Raw genomic sequence first — 25,877 nt, forward strand, 5'->3', positions numbered from 1 at the left:
TCAGATTCTTCATGGCCAAAGTTGTTATAGATTGAGCATTCTATTTCATTTTCAAGCAGAGAAAAGTTATTGTAGGAACTTTTCTTGATCCCTATCACATTCCTTTGATTTTGTGCTTCTCTAGTCATGATGGTTTTGTAAGCAACACATTGAGAAGCTTTGTGTCCAAAATTATGACATGAGAAACATTGACCATTAAAGAAGTTCCTGCGATTATCAAATCTACTGACATGGTTATTGTAGTTTCTATTGAAATTCATCTTTGAAGAAAATTGAGTACGATTTACTTGAGATTGGTTGTCGCTTCTGTTCATCCTTGAACTAAATAGAGTCTGTTTTACCTGGTGGTCTGCTTTATGCCTTTACTAACGATTGCCAAACTGTTCACTTCTCTTTGTTGCATCAAGATAGCTTTTAGTGGAGGTTGACGACTTCTGTGCTTGAGATGCTTCTTCAGTATATCCAAGACTTGTCTTTATCATAGGAGAACAATGCACTTTGATAATTTCATTTAAGGTTTCTGATCCTTTAGAAAATCTAAGATTGAGAGCTTTTGTTTTCTCAAGATCCTTTCTTAGACCCACAATTTCACATTCTAGTTTTTCATTGTGTTTTTCTCTTTCAGAAAGTTGGTATGTCAAGGTATCTGTAATCATATTCTTTTCTTCGAAATAGATTTTGAGTTTAGAGATTTCTTCATAAAGGTCATCTTCATCTAAAGCATCCAAAAAGTCATCATCTTCATAAGCCATCAAAAGTCTATAGTCATTACTATTTTCATCTTCATCATTATTTGATAAACCATCACTATCTTCATGAGTATAGTAGCTCTTTTTACTTGCACTTTGTTTTTTATTCCATTTTGCAGATTCCTTCCCTTTATCATATTTATCTTTATGAGGACATTTGGCAGCATAATGACCGACTCTACCACAAGCGAAACATTTGAAAGGTAGTTTACCTCTAAATCTTTTGGAACCCCATTGAAGGTTCTTGACAAAGTTTGCTTCTTCTTCTCCTTCTGAAATATGTCCTAATTCATTGAGTTCTTCTTTTCCTTTTGTTGAAGCTTTAAATGCGGTTTCTCTCATATCTGATGGACCTCCTTTTCTCATCTCAAAGGCAGCTAAGATTTCATGCAGTTGTGTCATAGTAATAGCCTGTAGATCCTGCTTTTCTTCTATGGAAAATACTTTTGATTCAAACTTAGCAGATAAGGATCTTAAAACTTTTTCAACTAAAGCAACTTCCTTTATCTATTCACCCAGATTCTTCATGAAATTAACAATCTCATCTATATGTAAGAAGCAACTAGCTATACTTTCATCATTGTGCATCTTGAGAGTTTCATATTGAATTCTGATAGTTTGCAATTTAGCACGTTTTACTTGAGAGTCTCCTTCGTAGCTTAGAACGATTTTGTCCCATATTTCTTTGGCGAATTTGAGCTGCATAACTTTGACAAACTTTGATTGTGACAAACTTCTCAATAATGTATTGACAGCCTTGGCATTGGTTTCATATTGCTTGTTACCTACCGTATCTATAGGAATTGTTGATGGAAATGTATATCCTCCTTCCACGATTTCCCAGACATCTATTCCAAGTGATTGAATATAGGTTGTGGTTCTTACCTTCCAATAAACAAAGTTTCTCCCGTCAAAGATTGGCGGTCTAATGGATCCCACATTTTCTTGATTACTCATGATGATGGATCTTCCTTCAAGCGATCAAGCTTCTTCTGAAGGACATGCTCTGATAACAATTGTTGGAAATAATACTGAGAGGGGGGGTGAATCAGTATTATCAAATCAATAACTTAATTTTAAAAAATAATTTGTATACGCTACTTCAGCATAGTGAACTAGCGTGTATACACGACTATACTTAATGCAACCAGCGTATATGCAGAGATCTTTTGATTTACCCAAGTTATCATGCATTGAACTTTAATCAGTATATCAGGAATTAATTATACAGTGCAGTAAAAATAGATTAAAGCATCACACATAAGCAACACATATGAACACCAAGATATAAGGTGCGAACCCAATGTGGGTGAAAACCACCTGCTGCAATCATCTCTGTCTTCTTTTAATAAGAAAAATTTGTTTAAATTTTTTGTACTGGTGCAGTCTTATACCAGTATGTAGCCTTCTACATGTAGAAGGCTACAAACTTCTCTCATTCTCTAGCTTCTACTAGAAGGGAGCTACAACCCCCTAGCTCTTGTACTAGTCAATGTGTTTACTAGTACGTAGGCACTGACCTATAGAAGGTTACAAGCTTCTCCATTTTCTTTCAGGACTACGTTTCATAAATTTTCAAACTGGATCCATCAACAACATCATATCAAATATATCTACATCAATCAATCACCTTTTGAACCAACCACAACCGAATCAATGAATCACTTTGACACCCATCAATATGATCATTCAGAATATTGTCACCAGAATACAGTAACCAAAACCAAAGCCAGAACCCAGAACACTGCAACAACAAATAGAAGCAACTAAAACATCTTTTATAAGGTATACGCTACTTCCATGTGTCAAACTTGCATGCATACGTGCTTTCCTCAAAGTGAACCAGTGTACAGATCTGTAAATCAAATTTATGATGTATACGTTGCTTTCATATGTAGAACTAGCGTGTATACGCTCCTTTTCTAAAGTGAACCTGCATACAGATCAGTAAATGATGATTTAAACATTACAACTATTCCAAACTTCAGTCATACCCAGATCATCATATTTACAGACTACAACATGCACCAGTTATTCAGATACATGATCAAATCACATAAAGATAATTCACTTCAAGCCTTGAGATCCTGATACATCATTAGATATTATCTTTCATCAAACGCTAAGGTTCCTCCTTGGTTCAAATCCAACAATGCACCATAACCCAATAACCTGCAAACTAGATCTCACACTTCATCAGATGTTCAATGCTTGTGTGTCTTGGCCTAATGATCTTCTCCTCCTTTTATAGTTTTAGGCCTTTCTCAATACCATGGACCAAAACCACTTAGGACCAATACCTTGGACCAAATACCTAGGGTCAATACATCGGACCAGATACCTTGGACCAATACCATGGACCAAATACTTCGGACCAAAATTTTAGTTTTCCAAGGTATACGCGCTTTTCCTTCTATGAAAGTGCATGTGTACATATATGCGACCTGTATACAGTGAACCTACATGTATATGCAGCTTGGTCAGTGGTGAACCTACGTATACCTCTCTTTCTTCATTCTGTGAAGACTAACCTGTCATTCTTTGTTGTTTACCTACTATATTGTGATCTTTCATCTGAGTGAGTTGCCTTTTGAACTGATTCCTTGAAGTCGCCCTGCATTTCATCACATTTTTAAACTCTACTATCATGCATTATGTCACATCTGATATCTCTTCTATAGATTCATCTAGTTACCATATATAAGTGAGTTGTTTTGCTATAAGTGGGTTGCCATCAAGTACAACACATACTTCAGAATGCAAACAGAAGTAAACACTAAAAATTCGGATAATTGGGTTCATCAAAATGAAGATTTTTACAGGATCCAAAAGATTAATGATGATGTCCCAAAGATCCAACTTTATTCTCTTCGTTTGGAAGGTCCAACTCTTATCTAGTGGGAGGCCAGGACCCAAGAATATTTGAAGAAAAGTGGGAAAATTATCTCTTCTTGGAATGATTTTATAGTTGCATTAAGGAGGCAATTTTATCCATTAGATTATATGCAAAAAGCAACAATGGATTGGAAAAAATTTAGACAAGCTAAAGGTCAAAGTTTCTAAAGTTACACACAATATTTTAAAAAGGAGCATTAATATTGGGTGTTTCTTTGACATCACAAGATACTCTCCTTAAATATATAGGTGGATTTCCTAGTTGTTTGAGAGATACCATACTTATGTTTAATCCCAACAATCTAGATGAAGTATGTGTTTAGACTACTCATTTAGAATGAAGAGGCAAGAATGTTCCTCAAGGGTCCAGCAAGAAACCCTTTAAATCTGGATACAAAGGAAAGGGGAAAGCTAAAGGAAAAGACAAGAAGAATGCTACAGTCAAGAAACATGGAGAGAAACTTACTTGAAAACATTGTTCAAAACATGGCCATGATGAAGACAATTGTTGGAAATTATATCCATAATTGAGACCAAAGAAGTTCAATAACAAGTATAACCAAAAGACTGATGCCACAACTCAACAAGATTTGGGATCTAATTCAGGTGATGAAACTAAAATCACATCCATGGGATGAAAGGTATAGCTTCTAACGCAAGTACTAGTTCTTCTAGCAAGCTTGTTGAATCTCAAAATGATAAAGAAAGAAGTGAGCTTTTCATATCAGGGTCATTACAAACTATACAAAGGTTGATACACTATTTGACAGTGGATCCCAAGTTAATATTATCTTTGAAGCAATTGTCAAGAAACTTAATTTTGAGACTACACCTCGTAACAAACCTTACCCTTTGGGTTCGGTATGTGATGATGCCAAATTTCAAGTGACAATAAAATGTAAACTTAAATTTTACATCATTGTTAATTTTATAGATGAGGTAGATCTTGATGTTGTACCACTTGATATTTGTGGGATTGTCCTAGGGAATCCATATTTATATGACTGAAAATCCATATTATATCATCATGAGAACAAGTATCATCTCTTAAAATATGGAATTTAGTATATTGTTAGATCACATCGTAACAACATGAACTTATCTCTTTTTAGTGCAAGTCAAATTAAAAGGCTTGTGAATCCCAATAAGGATTTTGTGTTGTTGATTATTAATTTTAAAGATATTGTTGAATTTGAAGCTTTCTCAAGATGTGATTCTAAACCCAAGCATGAATTGTTTGAAGTTGCTAATACTTATGACAAGATGTTTAAGGAGGCTAAAGGGTTACCTCGAAAAGAGGAATCCATCATGAGATACAATTGCATCAAGATGCACCACTTTCAAATATTGGCATGTATAGAATGTCATTTTTGGATAATATAGAGATCAAGAAGAAAATTAAAGAGCTTCTTAACAAAGGGGTCATCAAAACTAGTACATCTCCTTTTGGGTATCCTATTTTTTTGGTTCCAAATAAATACGGTACATGGTGCATGTGTCTGGATTTCTGAGATTTGAACAAGATTACGGTAAACAATTGTTATCTTCTTCCTCACATTGATGATTTTCTAGATCAGTTAAAATATGTTATTTATTTTACCAAGTTAGGCTTGAGAGGCGGTTATCATCAGATAAGGATTGTTGAAGATGATATTTGGAAAATTGCTTTTAAGAAAAAACAAGGACTATTTGAATGGTTAGTTATGTTGTTTGGGCTTTGTAAAGCACCTACTACATTCATGAGAGTTATGAATGATGTATTGTCACCATTCCTTGATGATTTTGTCATAGTCTACCTAAATGATATTCTAATTTTTAGTAAGACTTGTGAAGAAAATGCCAAGCATGTAAAGCAAGTTTTAGATGTATTTAAAAAGGAAAAGTTGTATTTGAAGATGTCTAAATGTGAATTTGGGAAAACTTCTTTGGTTTACTTAGGTAATATTGTAGGAGTTGGTGAATTGAAGATTGATCCCTCCAAATTTGAAGTTACTGTGAATTGTCCTAAACACAATAATGTAATAGAAGTTAGGATCTTTTTGGAAGTAGCCCAATACTAGAGAAAATTTATCGCTAACTTCTCATCCATCATAGCGCCCTTGCATGCTTTGAGAAGTGTGAAGTAGGTGTTTCAGTGGGGAGGCAAGTAGCAAAAATCATTTGATAGTTTGAAAGATAAAATCAATACATCACTAGTTCTAACACTTCTAGATCTCAAGCAAACATTTGAAATTCAAATTATGCAAACGAATATGATATGGGAGCAGTATTGATGTAGCATGGTATGCCAATATGTTAGCATTCTGAGACCTTTTCCAATGTAGTAATTAACTATCCAAATTATGATAAAGTTTTGTATGCTTTGGTACAAAGAATGAAGAAGTGGAAGCATTATTTGATGCGTAAAGAGATGATTATTCATACTGACCATCAACCTTTGAAATATCTACAATCACACACCAAGTTACAACAAGCTAGGAATTTCAAATGGATGGGATTTCTGCAACAAATTCATTTTGTTATCAGGTATAAGAAAGGTATTTAAAGCAAGGTTGTAGATATGTTATCAACACCTATTGTCAATGCATCTGTCATTCTTAAGCATAACTCAATCATGCATGAAAGTTACATTGAACAGTATGCTCAAGATGAAGATTTTAAAGATGTTTATGCAACTTTGTGTCAAGGAAATCATATTAAAGAGTTGGATTATCATGTTCATAACAAATTGTTCTATCATCTTGGCAAGTTGTGTATTCCACATGGGGAAAGAGGTAATGTTATAAGATAAGCCCATACCTCTCTTATTTTTGGTCACTTTGGTGTAGAAAAAACAGTTGCTCATCTACAAAGGTATCATTATTGGGCTCGTACGAATGAAATTGTATCAAGATATGTAAAAGGATGTTCTATGTGCACTATTAGTAAGCCGAGTAATAGTAAATTGGGTATGTACACTCCACTTCATATCCTTTCTCATCATTTGGAAAGTGTTTCTATGGATTTTATAGGGGGGCTACCAATGCCTAGAAAAGGTCATGCTTATTTATATGTTGTAGTGGATCATTTCAGCAAAATGTGTGTGTTGATTCCTTGTAAGAAACAAGTCATAGTTGAACAAACTGCAAAAATGTTCTTCCAGAATGTTCGTGTTCATTTTGGGTTACCTACTTCTATTATGTTTTATCGAGATTATCTATTTATCGAGATTTTTTGGTTAATTTTATGGGAACTCATGGACACAATGTTGAAGAAGTTCACAACATTTCATCCAAAACCGACAACCAAAAAGAAGTAGTGAACAGAAAAGTAGTGCATCTCTTTGAGGATATTGTGGCAAGCATCCTAATCTTTGGGATGCACATTTTCATTACATCCATCATGCCTACAATTATTTCAAGTAAACAACAGATGCGATGAATCCGGAAGATACAACCACACAAAGTATCTCCATTTGAAGCATTTTTGGTTATGTGCCAAAGTCTCCTTTGGATTTCATCTTTAGTAAAGGTATTGCAGTAGATGGACATAATTATGTGGATAAAGCCAAGAATTTCATTGAACAAATCTAGTAGTACATTAAAGGGTATAAGAACAACTAGACAAAAGCCAATCCAAGTATAAAGCAAGGCATGATAAGCATCGAGTTGATCATGCTTTCCAAGTGAGAGATAAATTTTGGTTGTACATTAGCAAGGAAATATTACAAGGTGAAGGTAAAATTCTCAAACCAAGCAAATATGGTCCTTTCAAAATTTGGAGAAGATTGGTAACAATGCTTTCTGATTAGATTTTCCACCTTAACTGTAAATGTATACTGTAGTGAATTTGGAAAAAATATTACTGTATGAGCCTCCTCTAATAATTGATCAAGAAGAGGATGTTCAAATTCCATCTATAGAAGAATTTTCTCCTGAAAATTTGAATGAGTTGCAGGAAGACACTATTCTTGAAAGGAGGATAAGAACTTCACACAGAGGCAATATGGAGTATATACGTGTGGGGATCAAAGGTACCAATCCAAGTAAAGCAAGGTGGATAGATATTGGGAAAGTGGGGGAGTTGTACCCTCACTTACTTTTTGAGTAAAAAAAACTTTTGGTGATCCAAAAGCTTCAAGTGGGAAGGAGTGATCTAGGGGATCAAAAATATGTTCAAAATTGAAAGTGCTTAAAATCTCCCAAAACTAGTGCCAAATCATATAGCTCATATTTATGATTCCAACAATGCTTGAATTTCCTTAATCTAGCATCGTATGAGGAAGTTATCGCGTTCTGAAGTTATTGCAGATACAGATTCCAGGTGGAAGTTTATATGTTCACATGGTGCTAATGTCATCATCTGACTGGGATGTAAGGAGAAATGATGTGTCTATTTGTGATTGGATGGTACGAAAATTTGGTGGACCAACGACAGGCCACCACATGGGCCAATCATAATGCACCACATGGCCCTATGGGAGGTCGCCACATCGCCTTATAGTTGGAACCAAAATTTTTGTTAACCAATTGATTAAGCCTCCAAAGGAATCTAACACGCGACCTTTCAGCCAACAGACCAATGCATAACCATTACACTAAACATGTCACTTGTTAAATAATTGTTGGTGATTTATATTTATTTACCATCAGTCGAGAGGTTGATGGTTGCGAGCAAGTCAATGGGCTAGCCCGACTAGCCCGACCCACAGTTTTATTGAATGCAAGGGACCAAAGGAAGAAGGTCCGAGGTTGGGGTGTGTGGCGCACTACCTACACCTATGGATCGTGGCCATATGGAAACAGGGAATTGAGAGCGGAGGATATGGGTGAGGCTATGGCCCATTAACAAAAAAATTTATTATATTTAATACAAAGAATTCAAAAAACGTTGACAGGCATGGATTGAACCCCCGACCTGTGGGGAAGTAATAAATTTCCAAACTACTCATACTATGGCATATGTTTTTGAAAGTTTAGGAGGGTCGAGAGCTAATATGTGGCTATTGCATACCATTTTGGAAAAGGGGGGTATTTTTCTCAATTTTAAGGCTTTTTGAGCTCAAGAAGAGCCTATATGGGGTTTTTTTAGCATTTTGGACAAAATAGGAATGTTATTTTTGCATATTGAATATTTTAGGTTGATGTATCAAGAATTTGAGCATATAATAAAGAAAATCCCAGCTAGACCCAGAGATATAGCCCAAGATGGGTGAATTCCGTTATCAATTTGCTTGTGTTTGATGTTGCATTTTTGTCCTCTCTTCATTGTTAAAATTCTACAAATTAGCTTAAGATTGTGTACTTTGCAACCACGATCCATTGCCTAAAATACATAAACTAGATTGTCAATTGTTTAATGAAACCTTCACTTTTCATTTTTAGATAAACAAATGCTCTGGTACTACTAATATGATATGTATTTTTCTGTGGATATTCCACAAGAAAATCCGTCACAACGGAACTACTAAAATATATTTGAAAATCTAAAATCTATGTTATGAGGGTTAATTTTTCCTTAGATTTATGGATTCATTAATTATTTTGTTATGTTTATACATGCAATAGATAAAATATGGAAAATAGTAAACAATGATATAAAAATCACTAAACACAATGAACATAATATATGATCCAAGAAACCCTTATGGTAGAAAACCCAACTAGAAGGTGAGTTTGTTTTTCTCTTTCTCTCTGAATGGAAATGGATGAAAATATAAAGAGTGAGACCTATGTCTCGTGGGTTGCTACAATATAAAAACCCTATTTTGTCTCTCTCTCTCTCTCTATCTATCTATCTATCTCTCTATCCACTTTCTATTACTCTACTCATCTATGGAACAAAAATGCACTCTAATAGAATGGAACCCCTTTTCCAAATACTGGTCTAGTTATAACATAGTTTAATAGCCTACTAGTGGTTAAGTTTGACTCATTCACCTCTTAACAAGAGTTACAATATTGACTCTCCTAGATACGCTTTCATTATGATCAGATGGCTAGCCTCTTTTATGTGAATAAAGAAGCCTAACATGGCATCCTCTCAAATCATGGTGTTCAAAATAGAAAGGTCAACTTGCAAATTTAGTAACTTTTGCATACATATTCTATTTGATGTCTTTCTTGTGTCATTAGCAAGGTATATGATTATAGAATATCACTAGGGAGTATTATTCTTACTAGAAAAAAAATTATAGCTAAAAAACAACATTTAATGCCTCAAAATGCTTTCAAAATGTTTCATAACCCAAATCATCAATTTTGACCCGCCAATAAAAATAGTCATTTGTGTTGATTCCTCAATTTTTTCACCTCCAAAAGCATGAAGATGGATGAAAAATAATATAATGATCCAATATATATCTTCCTACAACAAATAATAATTATGTGCAAGTGGTAATTTCTCTCACTAACATTTTTGGTTTGGAGGTACATCAAAAGGATGTGAAGAGTGTGCTCTTACATGGGGATCCTAATGAGGATATTTGTGTCGAGTAGTCACTTGAATGTGTACAATATAAAACCATAGTATAAGAATAACGACCAATTATTTCATCGGAGTGGTTTCAAAACATTGTGGGTCACATTACAATATGTATGTGCAAAATAAAAATGATAATATTATGTTGATTTTCTTATATGTTGATGACTTAACTATGACTAGAAATAGTTGATCATATTCTTAGTTTGAAAGAGAAATTGAAGAACACATACTAAGTGATCAACTTGGATCTGTTGCATTTATTTATTGACATCCAATTTATGTAATTGGATGATTGTATCTTTATATTTTGACCTAAGTATGCACTATAACTCCTAAAAAGATTAAATGGAAATTTCTAAGCCCTATTCTACTACATATCACTAGGGGTTGAAATTGACCATGGAATGTCATTCTTTGAAAGTTGGCGTTACTATGGACAAGGAATTTGTTGGAAATCTTGTTTATTTAACTCATTACAGACCCAATATTGTCTTTGTTGTGAATGTGGTCTCCAAAGTCATGCAATATCATAAGAAGAGAAATATGTATGTCACAAAGGATATTATTCAATATGTTAAATGTGCGTATCATTTTGACATTAAGTATCTCAATAGACACTTGACTCTATTTCTTCTGAACACGTGTTTCATATTGACTTATTTCAATTGTTTGGTTGTGTAGTAAGTAGTAAGTCATCTCATTATTGATAATTGAAGCTAAATATGAAGGTGTAGTCAATTTTGTCACTAATATTATGGGGTTTGCAATCTAATGGATGAGTTTGGATTTCCTAACAACAAATCAACTGCAATGTATAGTGGAAATCAAAGTGTAATATAAATGCATCATAACCACTTTGTAATGATCTAGATTTTTTAAGGAATGAACTGAAATAAAAATTTAAAACATAAACAAAAATATATAGAAAAACTAAACTCCAATTAATAAATAGAAATTTTGAAACTATTTAATGCAGAAAGAAAGAAAACTAGCTCGAATGGTGGTAGCTTTACTCTAAGAATATATGTGATGGCTATGTGCCTTCTGAATTGTTTTACAATAGGCTCCAATGCCTTTTTATCATGAAGAAACAATGAAAAAACATAAACATCCAAAACCCTAATCCTAGAAGATGAAGCGACAAAGGATTATGGGCCCCAATAGGGTAAGTTTGAATGTCAACTTCCTAGGGGCATAACTTTGGCATATGATTTTCACTTGGTGTGCATGATATCACGTTAGAAAGATCTATCCAAGGATAAAAAATATCAACTGCAAATGTAAATCTTTGACTCATGTTTACTAAATTCAACAAAAATGTGCTTTAGGGCCTCAAAACATCTCCAAAAATTCAAGACCCAAAAACTACCAAAAATATAAAGTTGTGGAAATAGGAAACTATGATGACTAATGGGAAATTGATTTGTGAGCCAAGTGGAATAGGTGGGTCGCCACTAATATCCACGTATATCATTCCTCCCCCCTTAATAATAAATGGTCCCCATTGTGTTGAGTGCCTTCATGAGACGTGGAAACTTCTATTGAACTTGGTCCTTGGTAAGCCACTTGCCTTAGTGTAGGGGTTGGCCTGGTTTGACAACCTAAAACATTTGGATCCTCTATTAATGAGCATTCTTAATTTGTATGTCCATGATTTGATCATTTTTGTCATGATCAATACAATTTGGATTTATATCTCTTGGAGTTAGTTTCTTTTCAATGTTTGATGTGTCCAACAATGGTGGATAATATGGTCGAAGGCGATCCACATTGAATACTGGGTGCAAGCCAAGTTATGGAAGGATTATTAGATCAAACGCGTTGTCACCCATAGCCTTAGTGATGGTTTATGATCCATATCAAAGTCATCAAAGCTTCTTATGGGCTCCTGCAAGGCATTCCTTCTGCAAATGCAACCAAACATTGTCTCCCACTTAAAACTTATGTGGTACTTGGTGTTGATCATGACATTATTTATACTTAGTATTGGCCTAATGCAAGATATCATGAACCTACTAGTGGATGTGTTGAATGTATTCAATAAACTTGGTTTTTTTGTCAGCTTTAGATTGAACATGATCATATTTAGCTTGGGTAGTGGCAAGGGGCAGTGCAAGATCGATGGGACACAACGGTAAAATTCCTAGGCCCACCTAAAAGGGGTTGTGTCTAGTTGAGCTATGGAGAGTTGTATTCTAGATGTGTCGGACATAAGGGATACTCTCATCCCATGTCCGTGGATGCTTGGAGTTTGACATCCATAATATGTGCACAATCATCCTATTGATTACCTATGTCTAACCATCAGTCTAGGGGTGGAAGGAAAACGACTTGGTGAGCTTAGCGTCCAATAGTGACCAAAGGCTCAACCAGAATGCAATTAGGAATCTACTATCATGATCTGATATGATGGTTTGCAGAATCCCAAAATGTACCCACACCTATTTGAAGAAGACCTTGGTAGTTACTCATTAGAGAAATTTTGAGGTCTAAAATGGGCCTCTTAAGGAATATTATAAAACAATAGTGGAAATAATAAAATAAGATTAGATTACATCATCAAGTTTTGGAGGGAAAAACGAAAAAAAAAAAAAAAAACTACCCTTTCAACTTGTATTTTCAACCTATCGCACTATGATTTGACTCAAATTTCAAGCAAGAGAACTCGTTGGATTCGGAATTTAATTTTGTATCCATGAAATTCCCATGTTGCATACTTTTGATGGACCTTACTACATGAAAAAATACGATTGCAATCACATTTTTCCATGTATTTCACATTTTTCATGTAGTAGGGTCCATCTAAATTATGCAACATGGGCACTCCTTGGATGAAAAAATAAATTTTGCATTGAATGAGTGCTCTCGCTCAAATTTGAGTAAAATTGTGGGGAGATCAATTGAAAATACGAGTTGAAAAAGTTATTCTTTTCTTACCTTTTTACTCCAAAAATGGTGAATCATCCCCCACGGTTGATTCTTATAAAGTTGATTTTTGTACATTTTTGTTTTGAGACCCACTTTTTACCTCAAAATTTCTCTAATGCTTCTTCCAAGCAGCCAAAATGGCCATCTTAGAAAATTTATCAACGACCACAAATACACATTCATTACCATGCTTGGTAGAAGGAAGGATAGACATATAGTCCATCGACATGGATTCCTAAAATTGGTTAGGAGTAGGAAAAGGGGTGTATAGGCCCTTCTTCCTAATGGTTGGTTTAGTGATGGAACAAGCAATGTAGGATATGATATATTTTCCAAAATTTCGTCAGATTTTTGGCAAATAAAATTATTTTTGCAGTATTACCATTGTCTTCTCCACACCAAAGTTTCCTATGACCTAGTTATAATATGCCTTCCAAATAATATTGGCACACTCACTTGAAGGAAAACAAATATGTCCCAAATAGTACAATAGTCCATCCTGAAGGTGAAGGTCTGGAACTAGATTTCCAATCACCAAAATCTTGTATGTGACAGTGAATTCTGAGTCATTTTCATATAGTCGTGACCATCTAGGGGTATCATGCCCATTAGAGTTGAGAATTGTTCTTAGTGCCACAATCAAGGGTTGCCTGAGGCATTTTGTGACGTGATTGGTGCTATCTTTCTTATATTTAATGTTCAAATGGAATTGTTATAGATATTCAGACCATTTATGATGGAAAACATTATGCAACTTCATGTGTGTCTACATAAATTGAAGAGTTTAGTGATTTATGTGGATGATTGTCTCCCTCCCCAGATATAATGTTTCCATTATCGAGAGGCCCACATGATAGAATACATTTCCTTATCATAGGTGTTGTACCTTTGAATAGTATCAAAGAGTGTCTCACTATAATATGCCATTGATGCCCTTATTGAGTGAGGGTTGCACCAATAGAATAGTCATAGGAATCTATCCCAATCTCAAATGGTTGTTTCAAGTCTAGCAAGGTGAGGAATGGTGCATAGAAAAGTTGATGTTTCAATTCAATGAATGCCTTCGGTTGTGACTCAAACCAAAAAAACTTTTCTTTTTCTCCCCTCTTAGTAACTTGACTTAAGGACCACATGATATGAGAGAATTCCAACATGAATCTTCAATAGAAATTAGCAAGGACCAAGAAAATGTGAAACTTTATTAGAGTCATCAAGGTTGGTCAATCTCGAATGACTTGGACCTTATATGGATCCACATGCACACCTTTCTCATCAATTATGTAGCCTAGACATTAGACCTAGTCCATGCTAAAGGACCATTTCCCCAGGTTGGCACATAGCTTGCGTTGTTGCAGGGTTTGAAGGACCTATCGAATAGGTCACAAGTATTTTTCCAAACTATTACTGAATATGAGAATATCATCAAGATATACAACCATGAACGAGTTGGTGAAAGGCCTAAACATGTCATCCATCAGCCTCGTAAAATTTGTGGGGGCATTTTCAAACTAAAGGGCATGACCAACCACACAAAACAAGCCTCCTTTGACTTGAAGGTGATCTTTCATACATCTATGGGTTCTATTAGAACTTGGTTATAAATTAACTTCAAATAAATATTGTTGAAGTACTTAGCCCCCTTGAATTTTTCAAGAACGTCATAAATCCATGGAATCGGGTGTCTATTCCTGACTTTGATTTTGTCCAACTGCCCGATAATTAATGTAAAGTATCCAAGTCCCATTTTTCTTTTGTATAATTACAATTGGGCTCCCACAAGGTGAGGAAAGTGTTTGGATGTTCCCTTCTGTAGCAACTCCTGGATCTACCTCTTGATTTCCTCATTTTCTAGAAGAGAGAAATTGTATATCGGTCCATTAGGTAGTGGTCCGTTGGGGGTCAAATAAATTGAATGCTTTACCTGACAGTGCAAACGTAACCTAGTGGGTGAGGATAAGATGTCCATGTACTCTTCCATGATCTTATCCACTTTCTTTTGTTGGGAAGAAGAACCCTTTCTAGAGGTCATGGATGTGGCCATGATCTTATCCTTACTTTGAGAAGGAATCTGGAAGAAACCAAATTTCCTAATCTATGAGATTAGCTTACTGCATTTCTTAACAAATATAAAAAAATGGCAGTAGTTGGGGCTACCTCTAGTATTTTGTATAGATTTCTACCCAAATTAATAATAATAGTATGATGTTTGGACTCATAGATAGCACGATTCCTCCACAATTATGGCTGACCTAATAAAACATCACAAACTTCAATGGGAGAAACATCACATAATAACTTCTTCGTGAAAGGCTTGATGTTGTAAGGAAAGCAGCATTGTTGAGTGACGCAGAGATGTCCATGTACTCTTCCATGACCTTATCCACTTTCTTTTGTTGGGCAAAAGAACCCTTTCTAGGGTTCATGGATGTGGTCATGATCTTATCCTTACTTTGATAAGGAATCAGGAAGAAACCAAATTTCCTAATCTATGAGATTAGCTTATTGCATTTCTTAACAAATATAAAAAAAATGGCAATAGGTGGGGCTGCCTCTAGTATTCTGTATAGATTTCTACCCAAATTAATAATAATAGTATGATGTTTTCACTCATACATATCACAATTCCTCCACAAGTATGGTTGACCTAATAAAACATCACAAACTTCAAGGGGAGCAACATCACATAATACCTTCTTCATGAAAGGCTTGATGTTGTAAGGAAAGCAGCATTGTTGAGTGACGCAGAGATTTCACCCTTGGTGGAGCCACCGAATGGTGTATGGATATAGCTGTGGTGTTGTTGGTCGGCCCAACTTCTTAACAACCTCTACTAAGATGAGTTTCTTTTGACACCCACTATCGACAATGAACTATAGTGGAGCACCCTTCACCCACATCTATGAGTGGAAAAGACACTCGCCCTACTCTAGATCTTCAGGCTCACATTGCTTGAACTTGGTGGTGGAAATAGTAGCATTGTGTTCTGAATCAATAATTTGTGTCCCCTTGTTGGACTTTGGCTTAGATTCAAAACATGTGTCTAACTCTGAAGCTTCCAGTTCGACCACCAATGACTACTTTGATCAACATTAATTTTTGTTGTGAGTGGGGCTCTTGTGGAACTCACACCACTTTCATGTGTCTTTATTTTCTTTCCATTACTATTATTTTCTTGTGGCTTTGATGGGTTATCAAGAGGCATTATACCCTGGATCTTTCCTTTTTTCTATCATTTTGGGGCATCCTTTCCCTATTTTAAATTCATATATCCAAAGTCTCACTTCTTCTATTTAAATTTATGCTCGATCTTGACATCATATCGTTATGTTGCCCTAAGCAAGGAGATGTACAGGAACTCCATTTCTGCCTAGATCTCTCTACGTAGGCAGCCCAGTACTTGAGCACTAGATTTTGTTCAAATTCCATGACACCCAGATTCATGTGTAGTGTATGAAAGATAGTTGTGAACTCTGGCACTTCTTGGTCGCTTTCATGTCAGAGTGTGGTCCACTTTATGTAGTTGTATCTATAGCTTGCAATAAGGTAACATTGTTCCTTAACAACACCTTGAAAAGATTCCCAAGAGGGTGTGACTGAAAATAGTGGATATTCCTCCCCAACCCTTTCTCATAGTAATTTTCACACTAGTCCTTGACATGGGGGGTGGCCCTAAGGAGTGAAAAAGTAATGTTTTCTCTATCAGAAAAATTTTGGACTGAAAAATATCCCTCCTGCATATTCAACTATTTATCTAGGGAGTCTACAACAATCTCGCCTTCAAATATAGGAATGTCCAAATTAACTTGTACCATAAAGGGTGTGGCATGTTGTGGTGAGCACCAGTATTGTAGCAATAATGCTGCAACTCCTGGGGCTTCCTACTTTACTTTTATCAACCTAGTAGTTCATAACAAACTTGGAAGTGATGGTGTTGTATGCACAAGTACTAGTTCTTACTGCAGGCTATCACTTGGTCAGCTGGCGCAAGATCACTAAGAGCTCAAGCCAACTTCTATGATTTCCAGAAGAAGCTTTATGTGTGATGAAAGAGAGGAAATCTCACTCTACAGAGGCTACCCTACTTGCAGAAAGGAAAAGAACACTGAAATGTAAAGTAACCCTAATTATCCAACTAACCCTACTTTTGCAGAAAAAGATATGAAAAACCATAAAATGAATGTCATTACCTACTGAGGAAGTAAACAACATCTATTCAAGTTATTTCTAGGAGGAACAGAGGAAAAAGAATCTTTTTGTGTTTTTAGGTATTTTATGTGAAATTTTGATGCATGTAATTTATTTGTTTGTGGATGTGACAGTGATTAGGTGGCGATGGAGGGTGACTTTGGAGTTTTCAAAGGTATAGGAAGGTGTGGATGGGTCCTCGGAGGCCTCTGGTAACATTCTAGGGGCTTTCCCTGCAATTGGACTTCAAGAAGTCACCTACAGGAATTTCTACAGGAGGCTACAAGGGATCTACAGGAGGTCTACAAGAGGATGCCAAGAGTTGTCTTAGAGTTTTTGAAGGTAGGAAAATGGTTGGAAATGGTATATGAGGGCTAGAAGGATGTGTTAAGGTGTCTGAGGTTCATTAGGGAGGATTAGGAAAGAGAGAGGTGGTTATTGGCATTATGGTACAGGTTTGGAGCTATGGCACAGGTGTTGTCGTTGATGGCAACTCTATCTGGTGACAGATCTCAGTTCAGGCTTTCAGAATGAAGAAAAAGTTATATACACAGGTTCATCTTGACAAAGTCGCGTATACATGCGGGTTAGATATTTCGAAGGCACGTATGTGTATACACGCACTTTCATGCAAAGAAAAGCGCATATATGTTGGAAAACTTACCTTTGGTCCGTGGTAATTAGTCCTTGGTATTTGAACCTATGGTTTTGGACCATGGTATCTCGTCAGAAGGGTTGATCCCAAAGTATTGGGCCTGTGGTATTGTGTTATTATGGTTTTGGACCGTGGTATTGAGAAAGGCCCAAGACTATAAAAGAGGAAGGAGATCATTTGGCAAAGTATCTTTGGAATCAATTGAATATCTAACATGTGCTAGATCTGAATCTTTTGTGATTGGGATTATGGTACAGATCTGGATCTGAATGAAGGACGAACCTAAGCGCATAAATAAGGATAAGATCTATTGATGGGTCATAATCTTTAAGGCTTGAATGATAGTATCTTTGTATGATTTTGATCTGTTCTATGAGGCGCATGCTTGATGTATAAATCTGATAATTTGGGTTAATTAGTATCTAACTATTTGAAAGAGTGAATTATCCTTTATAGCTCTGTACGTAGGTTCAGTGAAGCGAAGGTGCGTATACACGCAGGTTCAGTAAAGGCAAACTGCGTATATGCAGGTTGCTCCACACACAGGAGCGTATGCATGCAGGTTTTAGGTTGTTTAAGTAGCATATATGTATTTTATTGTGATCTAGCTACCTCTATTTGTTGCTGCAGTGTTCTGGGTTTAGAATTTGGTATATGGTTACTTTCACTATGTTTTGGGTACAACGATCAGAGAAGTGTTTATTGTGATTCAGTTTTTGTTCTGTGAAAAGGAGATTGGTTGAAGCATAAATTTTTGATGATTGATTGATATTCATGGATCCAGTCTGAAAAGTTATGAAATGTGGTCCCTGGAAGAAAGAGAAGGTTGTAGCCTTCAGTAGGCCAACACCTACGTACTAGTATCTTGGCTAGTACAAGAGCTAAGGGGGTTGTAGCTCCCTTCCAGGAGAAGCTGGAGAATGAGAGAGGGTTGTAGCTCTCTGCAGGTTGTAGCTTGCGTACTAGTAAAGGACTGCACCAGTACATTGTAAAAGGAAGTTTCTAATTAAAAGAATATAGAGACGAATTGCAGCAGGTGGTTTTCACCCACATTGGGTTTCCACCTTATATCTTGTGTTCTTGTGTGTGATTGTCCTCTGCTCTGTTTTACTGTTTCTGATTACTGGTTACTTGATTCTGATACACAGATTAATAATCATCATCTGAAAGATAAAGTAAATTATAAGTTTGCATTGTATACGCAGGTTTGCTTATACATAGTTGCGTATATATGCGATTTAATTAATTGAAGTAGCGTATATCATCTGGATTTAAGAAAAAGGAATATTTGACTTGATAATACTTATTCACCCCCCCCCCCCTCTCGATATTATTTCCAACAATTGGTATCAGAGCATGTCCTTCTGAAGAAGCTTGATCACTTGGAGGAAGATCCATCATCATGAGCAACTACGAGAGAGAAGCATCTATCAGGCCACCGATATTTGATGGGAAAAACTTCGTATATTGGAAGGTAAGAGTTACTGCCTATCTTCAATCACTTGGTATAGAAGTCTGGGATATCATAGATACAGGGTACACTTTTCCTTCAGAAACTCCTACAGATCCGGCTAAGAAGAAGAAATATGAAACAAATGCAAAAGCTATCAATACCCTATTATGATGCCTATCTCAATCAGAATCCATCAAGGTTATGCAGTATAAATCCGCAAAAGAAATATGGGACAGGATTGTTCTGAGCTATGAAGGAGGTGAACAGGTAAAACGAGCAAAACTTCAAACCCTCAGGATTCAGTATGAAAATCTTAGGATGCACAATGATGAAAGTGTGGCTAACTATTTCCTTCGTGTAGTTGAGATTGTTAATTGTATGAAAAACTTGGGTGAAGAAATAAAAGAGGTTGTTGTGGTTGAAAAAGTTCTAAGATCTTTGTCCCCTAGGTTTGAATCTAAAGTTTCTGTAATAGAAGAAAAGGAGAATCTTCGAAACCTTACCATGTCACAACTACACGGGATTCTAACTGCTTACGAAATGAGGAAAGGAGGACCATCAGACAGGAGAGAAGCAGCTTTCAAGGCTTCAAGCAAAGGGGACTACTATGAGTTAGGACATGTGTCAGAAGAGGAAGAAGAATCAAATTTTGTCAAAAACTTTCAACGAGGTACTGGAAGATTCAGAGGTAAGTTACCTTTCAAATGCTTTTCTTGTGGGAGAGTCAGTAACTATGCTGCCAATTGTCCTCATAAGGATAAAATTGACAAAGGGAAGGAACCTGTTAGATGGAACAAGAAACAGAATGTAAAAATAAAAGTTACTACACTCATGAAGATAGTGATGGTCTTCCAAATAGTGATGAAGATGAACGAGGTAATAGCTATAAACTTTTAATGGCTTTTGAAGATGATGATTACATGGATGCTATAGATGTGGATGGATTTTATGAAGAGATCTCTAGACACAAAACATGTTTAGAAGAAAAGAATGTGATCATTGATACTCTGCAAATCCAACTTGATGAAAAAGAAAAATTTCTTGAGAAGTTAGAATGTGAAATTGTTGGCCTTAGAAAAGAAATTGAGAAAGCAAAGGCTCTTAATCTTAAATTTGTTAAAGGATCTGAAACTATGGATGAGACTATCAATGTACAGCGTTCTCCACTAATCAAGACAGGTTTGGGGTATAATGGAGAAGCATCTCAAGCATCCACCTCAAAAAGTTATCTCGATGCAACAAGGAGGAATGAGCAAAAGCCCAATGGAGATCACCAGGTAAAACAGGGACGAATTACATCAAGAATAAACAAAGACTACCAGGTAAATCAGGGGCAATCCACCTTAAGGGTGAACAAAAGCTACAACCAGCCACAGGTAAAATCTTCTCAATTTGCCTCGTGAATGGATGACAATAGAAACTACAATCATTTGGCAGGTAGATTTGATAATCGCAGAAGTTTCTTCAATGGCCAATGTTTCTCTTGCCATAAATTTGGTCACAAAGCAGCTCAATGTGTTGCCTATAAGACAATCATGACTAGAGAAGCTCAAAAACAAAGAAGTATGACTGGGATTACAAAAAGGACCTATAACAACTTTTCAGCCCTTGAAAATGAAATTGAATGTTCTATTTGTAATAACTTCGGTCATGAAGATTCTGAATGCAGGAGCAGGTTTTGACAGACAAAGTAACAAGCCTCAAGCACCAGCACATGGAGAATAAAGGAACCACAACCAGAAAGATGTGGGATAGCTTTTTATGCAGAAGGACAGGAAAATCTATGGTACATCGATAGTGGATGTTCAAATCATATGACAGGTGATAAAGAAAAACTTGAATCATATAGTGTTTTAGAAAAGGGAAAGAAAGTTTCTTTTGGAAATGATACCCCTGCAGTCATAAAAGGAAGAGGCATTGCTCAATTGAAAGAAAAGGTCAAAGATGGAAATTTTTTGTATGTTGATGGCTTGAAGCATAATCTACTAAGTGTCAGTCAGATGTGCAATCAAGGAACCAAGGTAATATTTCGATCAAATGGATGTAGTGTTCGTGATCTTGATACAGGAAAAACAGTGATCAAAGGTAGAAGAACTCCAAATAATTTATACATATTTGAAGAAGGACAACAACAATGCTATTTGAGCAAGGATGATGAACACTGGTTATAGCACCAGAGGTTGGGGCATCTAAGATTTTCACAAATAAGGAAAGCATGCAAATACTAGGCAGTTCGTGGTCTTCCAGATATCAATATTCCAGACAACACAATATGCAAATCATGTCAGTTTGGTAAGCAAACCAGAACTAACTTCCCTGAGAAGGAAGGATCAGCTAGCAGGCCTCTTGAGCTAGTCCATACAGATGTATGTGGTCCATTTAGGACAAGGTCACCTCGAGGAGAAGAATACTTTATATTGTTCATTGGCGACTTCTCCAGGATGGTTTGGTTAGGACTTATGAAGCACAAAGATGAAGCATTCGAAAAGTTCAAATCCTTCAAAGCCTTGGCTGAAAACGAATCAGATCACAAAATTAAGTGCCTCAGGTCCGACAGAGGTGGGGAGTTTACCTCAAATGAATTTTTTGATTTCTATGAAGAACATGGAATAAGAAGGGAATTCTCTACAGCTAGGACTCCTCAACAAAATGGAGTGGTGGAAAGTTTGAACAGAACGGTCCAACAAATGGCTCGTGTTATGCTTGATGAGTCTGGAACTCCCACAACCTTCTAGGGTGAAGCTGCATTTGCTGCGGTTGTTATTCTCAACAAAACAAATGTCCGAGTTAACAGCACTCAAACTCCTCATGAGCTCTAGTATGGTGAGACTCCTTCGGTAAAGCATTTCAAAATTTTTGGAAGCAAATGCTATATTAAGAATAATGATGAACAGCTTGGCAAACTTGAACCTAGAGCAGATGAAGGCATTCTCCTTGGTTATTCTCCCCACAGCAAAGCATATAAGGGTTACAATAAAAGACTTGGAAGAATTGTTAACAACATTGATGTAGTGGTTGATGCAAAAGGATACATTCCTAGGCAAGTAAATTATGAAAATATCGAAGAGGATGAATACTACTCTCCAAATCAGACTGATGATAAAGAAGAACCTAAAGAGGCACCAGAGGAACAGATAAGGATAGAAGAAAAGACTCCATCCAGGTACGTTCAGAAGAATCATCCAGAATCTTAGATTTTGGGGCAGAAAGAGGCAGGTGTACAAACAAGAAGAACAATTGCAGAAGCCTCAAGCTATTTGGCATTGCTCTCCTCCACTGAACCTCAAAATGTAAAAGAGGCATGCAAAGATGAATGTTGGGTCAAGGCAATGGATGAAGAACTTGAGCAGATTGAAAAGAATAACACTTGGGAGTTGGTTCCTAGACCAAAATATAAGAATGTCATAGGGACAAAATGGATATTTAAAAACAAGTTGAATGAAAATGGGGAAGTGATTAGAAACAAGGCCAGACTTGTTTGTAAAGGGTATGCTCAACAAGAAGGTATAGACTTTGAAGAAACCTTTTCTCTCGTTGCTAGACTTGAGGCCATCCTAATGTTCCTTGCTCTCTCAAGCTTTCAGAAGTTCAAAGTATTTCAAATGGACGTGAAATCAGCCTTTCTGAATGGAGACATAGAAGAAGAAGTGTACATTGAGCAACCAGATGGCTTCATCCTTGGGAATGATCCAAATCTTGTATGCAGACTAAAAAAGGCTCTCTATGGTCTTAAAAAGGCTCCAAGGGCTTGGTACTACCATTTCGACAAATATCTTCATCAAAAAGGTTTTTCAAAAGGATCAACAGTGTTACAATAAAAGACTTGGAATAATTGTTAACAGCATTGATGTAGTGGTTGATGAAAAAGGATACATTCCTAGGCAAGTAAATTACGAAAATATCGAAAAGGATGAAGACTACTCTCCAAATCAGACTAATGATGAAGAAGAACCTCAAGAGGCACCAGAGGAACAGATAAGGATAGAAGAAAAGACTCCATCCAGGTACGTTCAGAGGAATCATCCAGAATCTTAGATTCTGGGGCGGAAAGAGGCAAGTGTACAAACAAGAAGAACAATTGCAGAAGCCTCAAGCTATTTGGCATTGCTCTCCTCCACTGAACCTCAAAATGTAAAAGAGGCATGAAAAGATGAATGCTGGGTCAAGGCAATGGATGAAGAACTTGAGCAGATCGAAAAGAATAACGCTTGGGAGTTGGTTCCTAGACCAAAAGATAAGAATGTCATAGGGAAAAAATAGATATTTAAAAACAAGTTGAATGAAAATGGAGAAGTGATTAGAAACAACGCCAGACTTGTTTGTAAAGGGTATGCTCAATAAGAAGGTATAGACTTTGAAGAAACGTTTTCTCCCATTGCTAGACTTGAGGCCATCCGAATGTTCCTTGCTCTCTCAAGCTTTCAGAAGTTCAAAGTATTTCAAATGGACATGAAATCAACCTTTCTGAATGGAGACTTAGAAGAAGAAGTGTACATTGAGAAACCAGATGGCTTCATCCTTGGGAATGATCCAAATCTTGTATGCAGACTAAAAAAGTCTCTCTATGGTCTTAAACAGGCTCCAAGGGCTTGGTACTACCATTTGGACAAATATCTTCATCAACAGGGTTTTTCAAAAGGATCAGTAGATAGCAATCTTTATATAAAAATTGAAAATGACAAATTGTTAATACTTGTTGTGTATGTAGATGATATTATCTTTGGCAGCAATGAAGAAGCTATGATTCAAAGCTTTGCCTTGGTAATGCAGAAAGAATTCGAAATGTCTTTGCTTGGAGAACTAACATATTTTCTTGGATTGCAAATCCAACAAAATGAAGGTGGTATCTTTTTGTCTCAAACCAAGTATCTCAAGCAAATCTTGAAGAAATATGGCATGGAAGATGCAAAACCAGTATGTACCCCTACGGTTACAGGATGCAGCCTCAGTGCAAATGATGAATCTGCAGTAGTGCATCAACCAACCTATAGATCCATGATTGGAAGTCTTCTTTATTTGACAGGTACTCGACTAGACATCATGCATGCAGTGGGAATAGTTGGAAGATTTCAGGAAAATCCTAAAGAAACCCATCTTCAGGCAGTAAAGAGAATTTTCAAGTATCTTCAAGGAACTCAAAACTATGGCTTATGGTATCCTAGAGATACAGATCTCACTCTACATGCTTATACAGATGCAGATTGGGCTGGAAGCGTGGATGACAGAAAGAGCACAACTGGTGGAGCATTCTTTATGGGTTCCAGATTAGTATCTCGGTTCAGCAAGAAACAGAGTTCGATTGCTTTATCCACAGTTGAAGCGGAGTATGTGGCTGCTACATCTTGTTGCACTCAACTTCTTTGGATGATGCAAACCTTGCAGGACTTTCAAATCACTTGTACACCACCTATCTCCATCTTATGTGATAACACAAGTGCAATCAGCATTTCAAATAACCCAGTCATGCATTCAAAAACCAAGCACATACCAATCAAGTATCACTTTCTCCGGGAACAAGTGTTGGAACAAGAGGTCAAATTGGAGTATGTTCCTTCTAAGGAATAAGTTGTTGACATTCTCACCAAACCACTGCACAGGGAGACATTTGAATACCTCAGACAGAAGCTGGGGGTAGTTGATGCATCATCTCGCTATTAAATCTTGTCTGTTTTCAGAGAAAAATGGGTGTACGCATGTTGCCTAAGGAGGATCCGCGTACATATGCCGATTTGTGCAGAGACAGTCGTGTATATGGAGGCTTGATGGATTTCAGTAGGGACAGGCTCTGGTTGAAGATAGTCTGAATTGGGTCTGACAGAGACCATCTGGCACAGGTTCAGGGGGAGCAGATAAACTTCTAATGATGCATTGTTTCCATTATCTTAGAAGCTTTTGGTTCTAGTTCATAGCTGTTGTTCGTTTCAGGTGGAACAAATGCAGAAGAAGAACAGAAGGAAATCATGGTTGCTGATCTGAATGGTGATTGACAGATGCTACTGCTATCAGTTATTGGTGTCTTTCATAAGTATTTCTCTAGATATTTCATCTCTATGTCATGTATCTCTTTTATGGTGTCAAGGTCATGTAACGGCCTATCTTGGTTTCCCCACTATGCTTGGGATGAAGATGTAATGTATTTGGTTGTCATATGTAAATTTCTGATGTATCCCCACTTGGTTGGGTGGATAATCCCCACTTGGTTGAGTGATGGATGTATGTATTGAGTCTTTTGGTGATAGGCAGGTCTTTTATGATGTATAAGTCTTGGTTCTTCTTGAAGAACATCTTTTTTTGCAGATCTTGTCTACAGTCAGGGGGAGCATCGTCAGCACAGTAGGGTAGAGATTTCAGCATGCACTCAAGGGGAGCACAACCCTTTTCCCTTGATGACAAAAGGGGAGAATGACTTTGAAGATCTTGGGTTGCCATCAAGTCCAAAGGGGGAGATTTTTGGCATTATGGTACAGGTTTGGAGCTATGGTATAGGTGTTGTCCTTGATGGAAACTCTATCTGGTGACAGATCTCAGTTCAGGCTTTCAGAATGAAGAA

Source organism: Pinus tabuliformis, chromosome 6 (assembly GCF_031772625.1).
Source record: "Pinus tabuliformis cultivar Carrire ecotype Pingquan chromosome 6, CPIR1, whole genome shotgun sequence".
NCBI classification, from domain to species: domain Eukaryota; kingdom Viridiplantae; phylum Streptophyta; class Pinopsida; order Pinales; family Pinaceae; genus Pinus; species Pinus tabuliformis.